Below are 18,302 nucleotides of genomic sequence, written 5' to 3'. Positions count from 1 at the left end.
TGAGCGTTCAGAGGGAATCCCTGGCATTTTCTGAAAGGCAAAAGGGACAGTGACTGTGTGCCAGGCACTCCGTGTTGCTTATTTAATTCTTTACCCTGAAGCTCAGGTCGTGTGGCTGGGCAGCATGAGGAGGAGCCGGCTACCAGCCCGGGTCAGCCTGACCCCAAAGCCCCTGGGTGCCGGGGAGGCTGCTGCCGGCAGAGTCCAAAGTCAGCTCCACAGAAGATGGAGCCCCTGACTCAGCGGCGTCCTCTGCCCGACTCTCTGTTCACTTCTACAATAATCTCCACCCCCTCGGAGCCTGGGGAGCTGGAGGCCAAGCTGGTTTGATAAGGACCTGCCATTTGGACAGGACGGGGACACTGACAATGATCCAGTCACCGGCTGTGTCCTACATGCCAGGCCCTAAGCCTCCACAGTACTGCTCAGCCCGTCTTCCTAACAGCACTAAGCAGGCAATGCCTCCACCACCCCCTTTCCAGACGAGAACCCCGAGACTCGGAGTGGTGGAATAATCAGCTCAGGCTCCTCTGGCTGACACGTGGTGACGTCTGCTCTGGTGCTCCCAGGATGCCGCAGGGAGCCAGCACGCAGCTCTCTCATCCAGGACACACGAGCAAGAGTGAACTGAGTTCAGAAGGTCCATCCCTAGCCCTGGCCATGCGCTGAGCTCTCAGGCGATGCCACGTGGAATCCAGGCGAGACAGTCAGCACCGCCTCCATCTGATGTGTCAGTCTGAAGGCAGTGTTACATGTCGCATCTATTAGGCACTGGCCCCACACAGGTAAGGCATGGCCAGCCCCGGTCCACCCTCCACACGTTATTCCAGGGGTCCCACAGTTGCATCTACCTTGGGTCTTGCCTCTTGAATTCACCACATTCTCCGCTGACAGGGTAATCTTTTTCCATAACTAATGAGCTGGTCTTTTAAAGAAAAATGTGATGAATCATGATTTGAGTGAATTTTCTTTTTTTTTATTTTTTTGAGACGGAGTCTCGCTCTGTCGCCCAGGCTGCAGTGCAGTGGCCGGATCTCAGCTCACTGCAAGCTCCGCCTCCCACGTTTACGTCATTCTCCTGCCTCAGCCTCCCAAGTAGCTGGGACTACAGGCGCCCGCCACCTCGCCCGGCTAGATTTTTTTTTTGTATTTTTTAGTAGAGACGGGGTTTCACCATGTTAGCCAGGATGGTCTCGATCTCCTGACCTCGTGATCCACCCGTCTCGGCCTCCCAAAGTGCTGGGATTACAGGCTTGAGCTACTGCGCCAGGCCTTGAGTGAATTTTCTTTAAGAAATACAAATTGTTTTCAGAGTCTGCAAGTAGTCACTTGTCTTAACTCGCAGAAAAGCCTGAGCCTGCCCTGGTGAAGCAGCAGCCACAGCCCCCATCCCGGACTGGCTGAATATGTTACACACACACACTGAAGATGTTACACACACACACATTGAATGTTACACACACAACGAATGTTACACATAATGTTACGCATGCACACAGAATGTTACACACTGAATACGTTACACACACGCACGCACACACTGAATATGTTACACAAACGCATACGCTCTGTTAAACACACACATGCACGCACCACACACACACATGCATGTGATAGGCATACCTTTCTGAAACTGTTGATTAACTTCAGCTGTAAGAACACAGAGCCATCACATGCATCCTGTACCCCGACTCCCCGGATGGTGGCATCTTGTAAAACTACAGTACAATATCACAACCAGGGTAAGACAACTACCAACCTTATTCAGATTTCCTGTTTTGCTTGTATCCATCCCAGAGCAATCTCTTTATAAAGCAAATCCAACCACATTCAGCCCTTAGTTAACATTTTTAGCAGCTCAGCACGGGCCTTGGTAGCCTCTGGGCCTGACCACCTTCCCATCCTCATCTCTGGCTCCAGGCCTCCAAATGTTGTGCTCTGTAGTTCCAGCCGTCTACTTGCCATTCCTCAAATAAGACGCAGCCACTCTGTGCCTCTGTGGCTGTGTACAGGCGGTGCCGCTCTAGCCTCCCTCCTCCCCCTGTCCTGCACTGCCAACCACAGCTGCAGTGTAAAATCCCAAAGCGCCCCATGCAAATCTTTAATATAGAACCCATCACCCACGGTCAATGATCTCTTCATCTACGCACCTGCCCCTCCTCACGTTACCTCGTCCCTCCTATCTCATTACCCTGCTACCATGGGCGCACAGAGAGAGACTTAACAGGTGAATGAAGAGAAACAGCGCATGGGTGACCGGGTAAGAAAGGCAGGTATCGTGGAGTGGAACTGTGGATGGGCAGAATCATGGAGAGCTGGAGGGCTGAGGAGTCAACTGGAGGTGCGTTCAAGCCTTCAGATGGACTCTGCAGCCCAATCAGTGAGCTGTTAAGGGCTGAGCAGGAGAAGCACCAGAGGGGGCCTGAGTGTAGCCTCGGCTGTGATGTTGTGATGTCATTCTGTGCCATCTCTAGCAGGGGCACGTGCTCGGCTTGCCACTCAGTGCCCCAAGGCGTTCCAAGCCTCGGCGTCTCCATGTAACCATGTGGTCATAGTAAGATCCACCCAGAGGACCCTAAACGGGGGACAAACAGCACACAAACCAAAATCAGGGAGTGCCAAGAGGACCCAGTCAGCCCTAAACCAAAACAATCACAGCGGCGCAGTGCAGCCCTTAGTGAGCACCAAGAGAACCCTGTCAGTCTTGAACCGAGTGTATTGATTATAGGGTGATTAGCTGTAAAGGACCCAGTATTCGTTTATGGGTTTCTTTCTTTCCTTTTATTCTCTGGCTGATGATACAGAATGTCTTAAAAGCAATTAAGGAATAAACGTCCAGCCCATTAAGACAACCATGGAAGAGAATGTTCTGGCCAGAGCCTAGATAGCAGGTTCCATCAACGCCACATACATCCTAGCGATTTTCAAAACATTAAAATACTAAAAACCTTAATACTGAAACCAGCCTGTCCATGATGTCAGCTGTCCGCGGCAGTTCAGAAGACAGCACAGGTTTCTGCAATGAATGCCTCAAGGGTTACGATCCCAGACACCGACATCACCAGAGGATCTTCCACAGAACGGACGTCAAGCCAAGCAGGCCTGAGATCCACTGGCTTCTACCTAAACAGGGCTTGGTTGTCGAATACTCAATTCATCAGTGTCACCACACATCCTCATCTTCAGTGTCCCGCTCCCTTCAAATTCAGATAAAGATACAATTTCATTGTTAACGACATGAGTGAATGGCTTCTCTCCACCTCACTGATACTTCCACGGGCCACTTCATGAAGTGCACGGACCTGGGGGCTCATGTCATGGATTCAGGAGCGCCTCAAACATGGTGTGCCTCTGAATTTAGACTTCCGTTCACTCAGCCAGTGCTAGTTGAGTCTCTGTTCTGTGGAGGTTACAGAAAGGAAGCCACAGCCCTGCCTTCTCACGGGCTTACAATCTAGCAGGAACAGAAAGGCCCGGGAGGGGCTGCAGCTCCCAAGTGACGGCTTTGGCTCCAGGCGAGGTCCAAGTATCTAAAGACAGAAGTCCAAGGATAAAGACACTCCCGGGTGGCAAGGAGGAGCAGCCTCAAGCTCAGGCCGCATCTGCCCATGTCCGAAGCCAAGGTCGGGGCACAGAAGGCATTGCCCACCCCTCGCACCTTATGTCCTAGGGGCATGGCACAGTCACGTGCAAGACTCAGCGGCGCCTCAGGAAATCCAAGCATGACTTGGAGACCACAACACAGAGGAGAGGGGTGCCAGGGCTGCCAGCTGCCAGGGCAGAGGTAAGGACAGGGCAGCCCCGCACCTAAATCCACCATCTGTGCTCCCATAGCCCCACTGCGCGCCTACCCTACGCAGGGCAGCGGGGAGAAGGGGACTTCCAGGCGCACTAACTGGAAAGATGGTCCATGGAACACAGCACAGTGGGCACTACGGGTCAGACAAAGATGCTGAAAACAGTGAGAAAAGGCCCAGAGAACTGGCTGGTTAATTTTAGTAAAATTATACATTACTCACATTTCCAGCTCATTTTCCTGGTTCCCGGAGCTTCAAGACAGACACTGTTTTCCAGGCCCTGCTCCCCCGGGTGAATCACCTCCCGGCCACTGCTTCCCAGGCGTCATGTGCTCCCCAGGACGGCAGAAAACCGCATGCATCCTGCCCGGGAGATGGGAGTCCCCTCCGCCCCTGGTCACGACTGTGCCCGAGAGAGCCCACTGCATCCCCGCGAACACCCAAAGGACTCCGACTGGCTCCGTGCCAGGCCCGTCGGAGCCGCTGAGGCTGCACGGCACCCGGCCCTGACCCGGGCCTCATCCCCATCCTAGGCAGGTACTTCCACTGCCAGCTGCCCACGGACAGAAAGATGGAAAGAGGAGGGAGGGAAAGAGAGGCCTACAACACTATCATCTAGGACAGAGTTTTCTGAGGACTGAAGGCCACACACTCTCTAAGCTGAGAAACCAAGAATGTCTATCATATTTGGGGAAAAGTAAACCAGATTCCAAGCAGTGACATTGAAAGAATCCATCACGTGAAAAAAGTGCACTGCATGTTTGATACTCATTAAAATGAGTTTCCCGCCCTCCAACATTAAAATGAGTTTCCCGCCCTCCAACAAATGCGCTCCAGGATGCTCAGCCCCCAGCCCCATCACCTGACGTTCTGAGCCTGCACTGCGCTTCGTTCACCACGGACCGCCGCCAGCTACACTGACCTGAGTCTGAGTTCTGCCTGAGGAGGGGGTATGTATGGGTACAAGACATTTTGAGGATATATTCTGGGGTCCCCAAAGGCCCCTGGGCACCATGGCAGGGCAGGTGCTCCCACCCGGTGACAGAGATGAGGCCCAGGGCAGCCTTGGGCCGTGGCCTCCCACAAAACAACATCCTAAGGCAGCAAAGCAGAACATCCCTATGACAGGCGGTGCCCGGCAGAAGTAGACTGAAGGCTGTGCAGAGACATCCCCCAAGTACCAGAGTCCAGGTGGAGACAGAGATTCAAAGGAGGGGCCAGCAGTGGGCCAGTAAGTGGGCCAGGACACAGCCCCATCTATAGCCCTTTCATCCTCTCCCTCCCACCGCAGCAGTTACAGGAGAATCTGACCTCTAAGAACTGGCAGGACAGCCGGATGCCCACATAGTCTTAACACATCATAATGAGGTTGCTGGCTGGGCATGGTGGCACGCACGTGTGGTCCCAGCTACCTGGAGGCTGAGGTGGGAGGATTGCTTGGGCCCAGGAGGTGGAGGCTACAGCGAGCCATGGTCACGCCACTGCACTTTAGCCTGGGTGACAGAGCAAGACCCTGTTTTTAAATAATTAAGATTGCTAGCACATCTTTAATCTTAAAAAGCTTCCTCAGAAAACAGACTTAATGCCACCGAACGGTGCCCTTAAACCTGGTTAAAGTGGTCAGCTGTATGCTCTGCTAATTGACCACAACTTTTTAAATAATAAAATTTTACATGAATACTATAGAAAGAACTTCCTCCCAACCTTTACCTGCTGCCCCCTGGGGTTTCTGGCACGCACAGGGCAGGTGAGCCCATTCCAGTTTTACAGAAGAGATGGCCAGGGTGGAGAAGATGAAGGCTTTGCCCAGACAGGCCGCCCACCACAGACACCAGCCCTGTGGCATGTCGTCACACCAAGACCACCCAGAGACTCTCCATCACCTCCCAGCTCCATCCCAAGCTTCCAGGAGGCCTTTCCGACTCACCAGCACCATTTCCACCCACCTTCCCGCCCCAACTACAGAGCCGCAGGAAAGGAGCAGTGCGGAGATGCCGGCTGCCAGGCTGTCCCCAGACAGTCCCGCCTAGCTGGCTTTCTCCGTCAGTAAGCTCCTGAGGCACAGCTCCCAGGGGACCCTGATCCCTGGCTGGACCGTGCACTCCTGGGAGGGCTGACACTGCAGCCCCCACATCCTCATCTCCTTGGCTTCACACAGGTGACCACATACCAGATGTTCTAATAACTGTCCACAGAGTAAATGAATCATTAAGGTACACATAGTACGTGTGAGTCCAGTTAACAGCATTTGTGGCAAATGACAAGGGAGTTAAGGAGATTTCGGAGAAAATGACTGGTGGAAAAGACTTTTCTGTGAAAACGCAGAATTTAGGGAACATTTAAATGTTGGGCATAAACAGTGGTGAGATGTCTTCTCCCTTCAGGTCCTTCCTCCAACTTCTGTTGTCCTCCTCTCACCTCCTCCCTGCTTCACGTCCCCAAGCTCATCCAAAGCGCCCCACAACACACACACAGGAAGGAACTCATCGCCGTGGCTTCCCTCCCCTTGTGAGTGGGAGAGTTCACTGCTTCCCAGAGAGCAACACGGTGCCTGGGTGTGTCCCCGAGACATCCTGGTCAAGCCGCGTCACTCCTCTGTGCCAACTTTACACGGGAAGTGGGGGAGGTGGTTGCAAAGGAAGGCCTGGGTGAGACGATGTTTGCGGAGGTGGCAGAGGCCAAGGCAGAGACGCCCTCCTAGGTACAAATGGCAACAGGTGTGTCGTGGGCAGGAAAAAGTCGGGAAGATACCAACACTCGGACTGCCCTGAAGACGGAGGTGACCCTGAGGCTCCTGGCTTCAACGGCGCGGCCCACCCTCGCCAGCAGGGACAAGGGCAGACTGTCTCTGCCTTCTATGCGTCAGCAGCTACTGCCATAGCTTAACATTGTTTAATAATTGAGAAAAAGCCACCAAAACGTCCAGGGAATCAAACGCGAGTGTGAATGCTGCCACAGCCAGCGTGGCTGCCACAGCCGTCCGCCCGCAGAACGTCTCCCCCATTAATTCTCCACAAAGGGGCCAGCGCAGCGACTCATGCCTGTAATCCCAGCACTTTGGGAGGCCAAGGTAGGTGGACTGCGTAGGCCCAGGAGTTCGAGGCAGCCTGGGCAACATGGCAAAACCCTGTCTCCACAAAAAATATAAAAATTAGCTGGGCATGGTGGTAGGAGCCTGTAATCCCAGCTACTCGGGAGGATGGCTGGAGCCCGGGGGGAAGTTAAGGCTACAGTGAGCCATGACAGAGCCACTGCACTGCAGCCTGGGCAACAGGGTGAGACCCTGCCTCAGAAAATAAAAATAAAATACTCCCCACAAAGGTAGTGTCCCTCTTTTTGCTGGTTCAGATTTCAGAAATCGATTCCATGGACCAGGCAACACAGGACTCATTTGCTCCATCTATCACGAGACAGCTGTGAGAAGCGTATTGGCCGGGCACCGTGGCTCACACCTGTAATCCCACCACTTTGGGAGGCCGAAGCTGGCAGATGGCTTTAGCCTAGGAATTCAAGACCCGCCTGGGAAACATGGCAAAACCCTGTCTCTACTAAAAATAGAACAATTATCTGGGCGTGGTGTCACGTACCTGCGGCCCCAGCTACTCTGGAGGCTGAGGTGGGAGGATCACCTGAGCCCAGGAGGTGGAGGGTGCCGTGAGCCGAGATCTGCACCACTGTATTCCAGCCTGAGTGACAGAGTGAGACCCTGTCCAGAAAAAGAGCTGGGGACTCTCTGAGAAAGTGATTGATGTTGATTATCTTTATTATCATCAGCTCTCATTTACTGAAGGACATGCCCAATCATACGCTAGGCCTTATCTTAGTAAATTCACTGCCCCGCTGCAAAACAAGCATCATCTCCATTTTACAAATAAATAAACTGAGCTTCAGAGAGGCTAAGTAACTTTTCAAAGTTTACAGAACCAGTACAACAATTCCAATACATATTGGACTGGCTCCAAAGCCTTTCCATTTTCCGGGAGAGTGGAAAACACAAACACCTGCGTACCTACTACTCAGAACTAGCAAATGAAAATGTGCTCTCATATTTGCTTCGGGCCTTTTCTTTCCTCTGGCCATGATGAAAGCAGCAGAACATGCAGACGCATGAGGTCCCTGCTGCAGGCCCTTCTCAGTCCCATTCCCCTCTCTTCATCCCCAGGGGCATCCTGTTTTGTATTTGGTGCCTCCTGCTACCTGGCTGTCGTCCTCTGGCCACACGTGGATGTGTCTGGTAGCACACATCCGTAGCATGCTTCACACTCCAGCATGCCAGAACACTGTATGTCTTGTTGTACAATTGTGTCTTTCCCTCATGTGCTCTTGGAGCTCTACCCATGTTCCAACACAGAGACCTGGCTTATCCATGATATTTGCCTGCTCTGTGGTATTCCTCCATACAAATACACCACTGCATATGTACCCGTTCCTTTATTGACCCCCCACCCCCCGGCGCCTGGGCACTCTTTGGTTTTTTCCTTATGAAAATGGCCCCCATAGGCCAGGCGCAGTGGCTCACACCTGTAATCCCAGCACTCTGGGAGGCCGAGGCAGGTGGATCACCTGAGGTCAGGAGTTTGAGACCAGCCTGACCAACATAGCGAAACCCTCTCTACTAAAAATACAAAAATTAGTTGGGCTTGGTGCTGGGCGCCTGTAATCCCAGCTACTCCAGAGGCTGAGGCAGGAGAATCACCTGAACCTGGGATGCGGAGGCTGCAGTGAGCCAAGATTGAGCCATTGCACTCCAACCTAGGCAACACAGCAAGACTCCGTCTCAAACAAACAAACAAACAAACCAAAAAAAAAAAAAAACGAAGGGAGGGAGGGGAGGGGAGGGGAGGGAAGGAGGGAGGAGGGAGGGAGGGAGGGAGGGAAGGAAAATGGCACCGTAGTGCTTAAGTCCTCAGACATGTCTCCTGGTGCTGGGGACCAGGGCTTCTGACATTCTCTCAGGTCAGTATTTGCAGGTCATCCACCTTTGACTTCAACACATGTGACCAGAAACCTTCCCAAGGCGGCCATCCACTTTGGTGTCCCTCTGATGGCCGTAGCTGACCGCTGCTGCTGCTGTGTGTCCTCGGTGACATCCAGCTTTGGCAGCCTGTGGATTTCTGCCCTTCTCCTGGCATGAAATCACTCCTTCTTGTTGTTTTAATTTGCATTTCTTCAGTTACCCCGGCAGTGGAGCATCTTTTCATACACTTGCTGACCATTCTACTTTATTCTGTGGATTGCCTTTAATTTCTGTAATGGGTTGAATTGTGTCCCCCTGAAAAGACACTGAAGTCCTAACCCCCTAGGTTCTCCGACTGTGAGCTTATTTGAAATAGGGTCTTTACCAAAAACCAAGTAAGCTGTGGTCATGAGGGTGTGCTCTAATCTAGTATGACTTGTGTCCTATTAGAACACATGGGAAATCTGGATACAATGACAGACACATATGGAGGGAAGAAGATGTGAAGACAGAAGAGCATCATCGACAAGCCATGGAATGGCAGAAGCCACCAGCAGCTGAGAGACAGGCCTACACAGACGCTCCCCATAGCCCTCAGAATGAGCCAGCCCTGCTGACACCTTGATCTCAGGCGTCCAGCCTCCAGGAACGGTGAGACAATACGTTTTTGTTAAGCCACCCAGTTTGTGGTCCTGTGTTATGGCAGCCCTACCAAACTAATACAATTCCCCAGGCCATACCCACCCACTGCCTTGCTTTACATGGCTTTAGATATTTGCCACACCCATGTTTCTTCTGCTTTATCTATGATCAACCTGAAAGTTTTTCAAGATTCCTCTGGACATTTAAAGAGAGGTCCTGAGATCCACTGGGCCTCGGGTACCTGTCCTGTATGCCTGTTGTCCTGAGGCACTGCACAAGCACCACACAATGACAGTCCAAGCAGAGACCAGAGCTGGGGAAGCCAGGTCAGCCCAGACCTGCCAGTAAGAAGCTGAGGGTTCCAGAGGCTGGGATGGGTAGGGAGAAGGTAGGGGCTGCAGAGATTTGCTAAAGGATACAAAATTACAGCCAGGTGGGAGGAGTAAGTTCCAGCACTGTGGTCACCTAGACCACTATAGGGTGACTGCAGTTAATAATACACTACATAGTTTCAAACAATATCCACATATTGGATGTCCCCAGCACAAAGAAACAATAAATGTTTGATGATGGAGGCTAAGCACCCTGAGCTCATCACTCTACATGACATGTGTCAAAACTTCACTATGTACACCCCATGAATATGTACAATTACTGTCAATTCAACAACAACAACAAATATATATATATATATATAAAGCTGGAGGGTTAGCTGCCCCCAAATCGGTTCAGGAAGCCAGGAGAAAAAGCCCCATCTTATATGTGCCTACAAACAAGAGGGAAGAAGCTTGTCGGCCGAGTTACCATCCAAAACCTTTTGGCTCAGCGGTGTTTGGGGAGGATGAAAGAATAAAGCTGCAGATCTTTTCATGACTCCTGCACCTCCTCCTCTCTTCTTCAACACTTGTGCCAACCCCCTACTCCCACCTTACACCGAGGGAAAGTGGGTTGAGAGGTGGAGAGATCTGCCCAGGGCCATGTGGTTGGCAGGTGGCAGAGCAGGGACTCAGGTCCTTGCTCCCCTGCCACCAGTGCCCGGAGGGTTCAAAAGCAGCTGGGGTCCGTGGTGCTGGAGGGAAGGTGGTCGCCCTGAGTGTTGAGAGAGCAAATGGGTGTCCACCTGTGCTGCTCCCCTGTCAGTGTGGACTCTGTGGCTCTAACTGCGCCGAGGGTTTCCAGTCACTGTGCTCTCAAGACTGACAGTCATTAAATCAGCATAGCCAGCATCTCCACATACTCCAGCCTTCAAGCTTCTTCTGACTCCCTCCGGCAGCTCAGCCAGAATCTGCATCGTGTATGAGGCTGCCCCTCTCTCACCTTGAGGCTGGAAAGAGCACCGAGGGCAAAGTGGGTCCCTCCTTTCCTTGAGCACAATCAGTCCTCAGATCAGTGCAAGGGATGGAAGACACTTGGGAAAGCTGGCGGGTCCAGAAGCACAGTGCGCACTTACCCAGCAGCAGCCGCTTAAAGATCCCAGACACCCGAAATGTCAGCCTTAGGAGCGAAACTCTAAGTAATTTCAGTTAGAGACCTGTCGGAAATGCTGCTGCTGGTAGCCTCCATCTTTCCATTCTCCCTATGGTGGCCCAAAAAGCCAGGTGGCTGGTTTGGCTAGAATGAGGCATAAAGTCAGAGCAAACAGGTTCTGAGTGAGTTCAGGGCCAACCCCTGCAACCTTCCCATATCCAGTTCCAGCATTCAGAGACCCTCTTCGCCTGGGAATGTGTGCAGGCTTTCCAGACCAGGTGCCTCTAGAGAGGCAGGACTCACGGAAATGCTGGCCAGCAGCCTGGAGCACGTCCAGGTTGCCCAGATCCTCAGGTCACGTTTCTAAACAGCTCAACTCTATGTAAACAAGGTACCAGTTTTCTTTAACCAGAACTGTCTACACGTGTTTTCCATTATTAGCTTTAGTTTTTTAAGAAAAACTGATGTTTCAGAAACAGGTCATGGCTGAGAACATGACCAGTAAAGCATCTCACCTGCCCCCACGTTAGCAACTGTTGCCAGGAAAGTAGTTGTGAGAGCATGGCCAGTAGTGGATGCCCACCTGCGCCCAAGACCCCCCGAACTTAATTCAGATGGGGCAGGAATCCATGTGCACGCTAAGCACTGTTTACAGGCAAAACAGATGTGTCCCACATTAGAGTTTTCAAATGAATAGAGATGTTGCTGAGATTAATAACATTGAAAATAATTTAAAATTCCTACTGCTGCTCATTTGTAGTTGTTTTTGTCATTATGTAATCTCTCAAGGAATATGTTAAAAATACAACCACTATCATATTTTTTGACATTAAACAGAATCCCTGTATCATAGAAGGGATGAAAAACCCTCTACTCCTTCCTCACTGAGCTGCAGTGTCTGAGGTGGACAAAACCCTGGGAGAGGCGACGATCTCTGCACAGCAGCAGAGGCATCAGCACGTCGGCATCCTGCCTTGCCATCCTCCGGGGACTACTGGAGACAGCTGGGGCGAGGACTAGAGGAGGAGTGAAGAAAAGGCATCTGACCACTAAGACCACCCAGTGCTAGTCGACCCAGACGTCCCGTTCTCCCTGCTGCTTCACTCCACCCCACACCCTCAATCTGACTCTGAGCTCCGCTGGAAAGGCCTTCCCTGTGCTGGAAAAGTGGAGGGCAGGACCCACGGCCTCCGATGCCCACCTCAGGAAGGCGGAGGATGGAGAGAGTCCATCCGCCAACTCAAGGTTAGCGGAGAAGACACTTTCCCTCTAGACACGCCTGGAGGGAAACGAACGGGAACAGTGATCGCTCGGTAGGCTGCTCAGAGGTGTCCGTAAGTCAGTGTCTAGAACAGTGCCTGGCACACACTATTTTATGAATGAGCCAACCAAATCTAAACAAATTCTCAGGAGAAACCAGCACCAGCAGGTTAGAGTCAGACAGAGGAACTCACGAAGCTGGGTGACCCAGGGCTGGGCCATCCATGGCCCTGGGGCTCCTGGAGAAAGCCAAGGAGGACAGCCCCGGCCAGCGCCAACCCACTAGAAACGAGTAGGCTAAGGAGACCTTCTTCCGTTCCCTCTCTTGTTCTTCCGACTGGCACTGTCATCTTTCGTAACTTCAAATTCTTTTGAAGGCTCACTCCTAGTTTTTACTCCATATTATGCAGCAAATTGCTGGAAAATATTATAAAACTGTTTAGCGGCCAGGTGTGGTGGCTCATGCCTGTAATCCCAACACTTTGGGAGGCTAAGGCGGGCGGATCACTTGAGGCCAGGAGTTCAAGACCAGCCTGGCCAACATGGTGAAACCCTGTCTCCAAACTGTCACCCACGGGGCACACTCCACAAGTGAACATTCATATTTAAGAGGGTCACACTCCAGAAGCAGCCTATGGAAATAGGGCACACAGGCAATGACTCACTCCCTTTCATTTATCGTGGCACGTTTCTGAACCAAAAACCAGGGCAGACAGTCTAACAAACACTAACCTTCACCATCAGGATTATTCCAAGACCTGCAGTCACCAGTACTATCCTTTCCTCAAAACAACCCAAGATGCTAACAGGCACTTCCACACCCATGTTGCACAGTGTGGTCGCATCAAAGTCTCCAATTCTTTTTTTCCCGTTATTTCAGCTTTGTGACCCCACACCGGCTAAAGACCAGACAGGAATGAGCGCATGCAGGCATATCGGAGACAAATAATCAGACTGCCTTTCTGCGTCACGTGGTGTGTGGCAGTCTCCTCCTCCCCACACGCGGGTGCGTGGCCGCAACTGCCTGAATGCCAGCTGCCTTCCCGCGGTCCAGCCCTAAGGTTGGTAGGAACCAGCTCGAAATCATTTTGTGCACTTCTCCCTAACTACAGGAAGACCTCTGGTTCAATAAATTCATTCGGCACTAAGTAAAAATTTTAAACCTGGTTTTCCTCTTAAAGTTACCGATCTACCCTGACTGAACTCAGAAACTCTGCCAAAAAAAAAAAAAAAAACTATTGAGCTAAATTATTATACACCCATTGAAAATTTGAGTATGAGTATATGAAGTGATTAAATGCTCATCTAGTAGAAAATTTTGAGGCATCTACTGTATATTCTTTAAAGTAATAATAGACCATAAGGGCCTTCCTCCTGAGAGCCAATCATGTAGTGTGTTAATTCTCAACATGAACTACCTCTCAGCATCCAGGTAGTCAGGGCTGTGCCCCATCTTTCCTAAACTAGGGGGAAAGGGGGAAAGGGTTGGCCAAGCTAATTTTCTAAAAAAAAAAAAAAAAAAAAAAAAAAACAGACTGCATTACAGAAATAAGATGCATTACAGAAATAAGATTTAAATTACCTAAAGAAAAAATTATTTTGAGGACCTCCAGGTGCTTAGCAAGGCTACTGCTTTACTGACAACTGACACCCTAATGACAAATAAAGCAGAGTTCCCACGGGACCGGGAAAAAAAAACAGTACTGAGAGCCTATTTCATTGATCTGAGTTATAAAACTGCACTTCTTTTCAAATAGTCTCATTTTCAAATTCTGCAAAAAATTCAGAACTAAGCTGTCTACTGCGCTTCACTGTAACATCCCTCACAATCCCCTGGCTATAAAATGCAATCCCCTGGCTATAAAATCATATTTCACCGAGAAGTGTTCGTCTGTGGAGTGTGCAGTGCGGAAGCCTGAAAAGAAAGTGGGGGGGGGGGTTCAATCATTCCATTCATCACTGAAGTGGCATCTCTTCTCCCAAACTCCTAAGTTGATGATTCAAATAATGCCTCCAGAGAATTCAGAAGCACGTCCCCCAGCACCCCAAGTTGCATGCACCTTTCCTTTGTATGACAGCTTCCAAACCAGATGGTAATGGTGATTCTTAAGTACTCTTTAAATTCAATTAAAATCACCACCCCCAGTAGTCATCACGCATCACATCTCTCTATTATTAGGCACCAAATACTGTAATCCTGGAGCTGGTCTGCCCTCCAAGCTGCCTGACTCTCCTTCACAGCCTCAGTCACCCCAGGTGAGTATGGAATATAAAGGATTCACACACAATTGACTCATTAACGTTTATTCAGTTGACCTGAAGTTGATCATCACAGTTCTCAGTATTTTTTTTTTTTTTACTATAGTAAAGTACTATATACATAAAATTCACCACTTTTCAGTGACAGTAAGTACACTGGTATGTTGTGCCACCAACCACACCATCCGTCTCCGGAACTGTGTCCTCTTCCCAAACTCTGCACTCATTAAACACCCACCTCCCATTTCCTCCTCCTTGCAGCCCCTGGAACCACCATTCTATCTTCCAGGACTTTCACTACTCTAGGAACCTCATGTCAGTGGAATCATACATTTGTCTTTCCGTGACTGGCTTACACAAGGTTCATCTATGTGGTGGCATGGGTCTGGATCTCCTTCCTTTTTAAGGCTGAGTAATATTCCGCTGTACGTACAGACCATGTTTGGTTCCTCTGTTCATCTGGTAAGGGGACGCTTGGGGTGCTTCCACCTTTTGGCTGTTGTGAATAATGCCGCTATGAACGTGGGTGTGCAAGTACCTGTGCAAGTCTCTGCTTTCAGTCATTTCGCGTGTATAAGTGGAACTGCTGCATCATATGATAATTCTGTTTAATTTTCAACACATCATTGGTAGTAAAGGAGGTGGGAAGTACAGGATGCATTTTTCATTTCACGTTTGGCCCTCTCTACTAGAGAAAAACAAAAGGTTTCCAAAAGGATGGATCTCGTCCACAATAATAACTGAAATCGTAAGCCTTTGTGAAAACAGCCCAAGTGGTTCATGAGAGAAATGAATTTTCATGAATAATGTAAACACTGGACATAAAAGTTAAATCAACAAAGAATATCCACCACCCAGCTCACTAAATCCAGCAAACTTGGGCACACAAGGGGCCCACTGCAGTCAATGATGTTGTAATAAACAGTGAGCATTTTGGAGACTTATAAGCTACAGATTTGTGGTTCTCATTTCTCACTGTGAACCTTTAAAAATTGTTTCAAGTCATCGGAGGATGGCTAATGTTAACAACAGCAATACATATTGACCATTTGTATAACATTGGTGTACAGTGTTAAAAAGTGCTTTGCATATACATTACGTTAATAGATCCTCTTCAATCTGCAACTCCTTTTTCTTAAAAAAAAAAAAAAAAAGAAAGAGTTTTGCTCTGTCGCCCAGGCTGGCATGCAGTGGCACAATCTCAGCTCACTGCAACCTCTGCCTCCTGGTTCAAGTGATTCTCCTGCCTCAGCCTCCCAAGTAGTTGGGATTATTAGGTGTGCGCCACTACGCCCAGCTAATTTTTATATTTTTAGTAAAGACGGGGTTTCACCATGTTGATCAGGCTGGTCTCGAACTCCTGACCTCAGGTGATCTGCCTGCCTCGGCCTCCCAAAGTTCAGGGACGTGAGTGCATTTCTCGAATGATGAAACTAAAACCCGGGGGCCCTCATCTGTGCAGGCAGGTGAGCATATTTAGACACCCGGCCCTCAAGCAGTCACTTACTCCACTCTCCATTTTCAACCCAGTTTCATTCGGAACAAGGAGGGGACAAAAGCGTGGGAGGAGAGGCTATTCTGTGGAGTGACTTTACAAGTTACTGAGAGATGAAACAAAAGCATTCATTTTCTATTAAACGTGAAAGATCTCCCAATCTCTAATTGGTCCTGCACTCTAAGGCAACTTACAGAGGAGGGACTCAAGTAAAATTTTCATGGAGGGAAGTGGTCAAATAGCTGAGGTCAAACCCTCCAGACTCCAACTGCGGCCAAGTGCTTTTATTTCCCTTGTAATTTTCTTTAAGAATAAATGTTAAACCTAAAACATACCCCCCCTTTTGGAGGCGATCTTGGCAGCTGGACTGAGTGGGAAGAAAAAGCACCCTGTACTCCCCAATCAGCAGCCAAACTATGCACCATTGTCTAGAGGCGGTCACATGACAGCCATCACCTGAAACTTGGTTACTTCCAATCCATGAGGGAAACAATCACTAGTGTGCCTTAACCCTTCCAGCTCCCACGGGCAGCCATGCTGCAGCTGCTCTCAGCAGCCCTCTCTCCCCTTCCAGTCCCCGCTTAGGAGAAACTGTACAAGGGCACAAATCTGATTGGGACAAGGTGGCGTTTGGGGAGAAGGGAGGGATGAGAAGGAAAATCACTGCTGTCCCTTCTAAGCAAAGACTACCTCTCCCAGCACTTGCTGTCGCGCAGCTTAAATTAATTACAGCTGAAAATACAGGGTTGCCATCTGGTTTGAAAAAGCAAGAATGAGGGAATAAAATGAAAGGGTTCTTGGTACTAACCTCACTTTAATCATTGCCAAAGAGCATGAAGACAGCCCAGCGTCCTCCCACAAGAAAGCCTTGGGCCTCACAAACTTGGCAAGCAGTCCCAGGCACAAAACTGGATGGGCGGGCGCCTGTCAGAATAAAAGTCCCCCCTGAAATGAGGGTTGCGAGGTAAGGGGCCTGCTTGCCCCCTGCACCGCAAGAAAAGTTTCCTATGGGTCCTGGGGTAGGTCAGGAACTCCTGGGAGAGTTTATTTACAGAAGGTGCCTTGCCAAAACGCTACACGCATCATTACAGTTCCATTTGGTAAGAAAATAGATTTGCTGTCAGAATTACAGCATGCGATTTCCTCTTTCTTTGTTTCTCCATCTTCCATAACATAAGGCTTTTATAAAACTCCAAAATAAGGCTAAAGAAAACACAGGAGAGGAAGGTTGCTGCAGAAGTGGAGGAGCTCCGAAGGCAAGATGCATGCAACTCCACAGCGCGGCTGCAGCCGGCTCCTCAGAGAAGGAATGCCAGAAATCCCCTATTCTCCTCTGCTGCAGCCGCAACTACAGTCTCACTCCTGCACTGCAGGAAGCAACTTCCTTCTGCCTCCCTTCCACCGGCACAATCTTAGGTGAGAGGCTTTTCTCTTAGGACTCAGGCTGCCACAGATGCAGACTCCAGGCACTGGAGAAGTGAAGGTGCCACAACCATTCTAGGTTTGTCTTGGTGAACTTATAGGTGGGTGCAAGAAGTTGCCAAGTCTGCAGATGTCTTAGCCATATGCCAGCATCAAGTAGCCCAGAGAAGTGAAGCATCAGATTTTCAGCCCAATTTAAATTTCCACCTGCCCACTACCTGAGTTCTTTCATACCCAGGTCAGTTTTGCAAACAAGACCCTGATATACCCAGGCCCAGCTGCTTTCAGAAAGTAACACCAATGGAAGCACCATGGTATTTATAAGAATAAACTCTGATCAACCAGACACAGTATTTTATAAACCAGAGGTTCGAATTATAAAAGACAAGATAAAAGCAGATTATGAAAATAGCATTTCTGTTCTGGTGAAAAACACATCTTCAACCCAAAAATGATGTGAAAATTGTCTTCCAAATCCTGCCCTGACAGAATCACTGTCTATAGCAACAGTGTCCATAACATTCCAAATCTCAGGAGTGTAACTTTCTAGTAAATGGTACATCTGTCAAGCCACAGGAAACATCTGGTAAAATGGTTAAATAAAAGCAGAATTTAAACTTTTCTGGCTTCAGAGCTTACTCATGGTACTCAACAAGAGACTATCAAATTCTCTAAAAGCTCAGTGTGAGAGTGAAAAATATCCTGGAGAGGACCAGCTGAGAAAAAGAGGACAAAAAAAGAAGACAACCCGGGAAGGAGTGACTCTCGTCATGATGATGATGCCCCCATTCCAGGCGTGCCTCTGGGAGGCAGCGGCCATAGCCCCCTGAGCTCCGCCGAGGATGGCCACATTCCTGCCCATCACCATGGCAGAAACCTTCTCCAGCCGAGTTAACTTCCTCTCCACCCAGGGCTGACCCCACAAACATACTCATGTCTCCCCAGCGCCCCCAACCCAGGAGGCCTTCAGGAGAGGTTTGGGGGGATGGACTGACGAAGCGAT

At 49.8% G+C, this 18,302-nt stretch overlaps 1 protein-coding gene and 2 long non-coding RNA genes across 8 annotated transcripts in view; 1 reads left to right on the top strand and 2 right to left on the bottom strand.

The window, feature by feature from the left end:
* Positions 1–18,302, bottom strand: part of VGLL4 (vestigial like family member 4) — a 162,928-nt gene that overhangs the window by 8,895 nt on the left and 135,731 nt on the right. The gene's annotated exons all lie outside the window — the stretch shown is intronic.
* LOC111546919 lies at positions 5–5,280 on the bottom strand. 3 transcript variants are annotated; one of them, XR_002732972.2, is made up of 4 exons: positions 2,949–5,280; positions 1,624–2,575; positions 852–925; positions 5–736 (listed from the first exon to the last, which is right to left on the bottom strand). It is a non-coding gene; the product is annotated as an uncharacterized LOC111546919 (long non-coding RNA). The 3 variants fall into 3 exon arrangements; XR_002732973.2 differs by having other exon boundaries at positions 1,624–3,197; positions 3,303–5,280; XR_002732971.2 differs by having other exon boundaries at positions 1,624–5,280.
* LOC111546920 lies at positions 665–13,550 on the top strand. Its single transcript, XR_002732974.2, has 4 exons — positions 665–785; positions 9,205–9,405; positions 11,701–12,108; positions 13,004–13,550. It is a non-coding gene; the product is annotated as an uncharacterized LOC111546920 (long non-coding RNA).

This window comes from Piliocolobus tephrosceles, chromosome 2 (assembly GCF_002776525.5).
Source record: "Piliocolobus tephrosceles isolate RC106 chromosome 2, ASM277652v3, whole genome shotgun sequence".
Taxonomy (NCBI): Eukaryota; Metazoa; Chordata; class Mammalia; order Primates; family Cercopithecidae; genus Piliocolobus; species Piliocolobus tephrosceles.
This window is presented reverse-complemented; position numbering and strand designations above follow the sequence as displayed.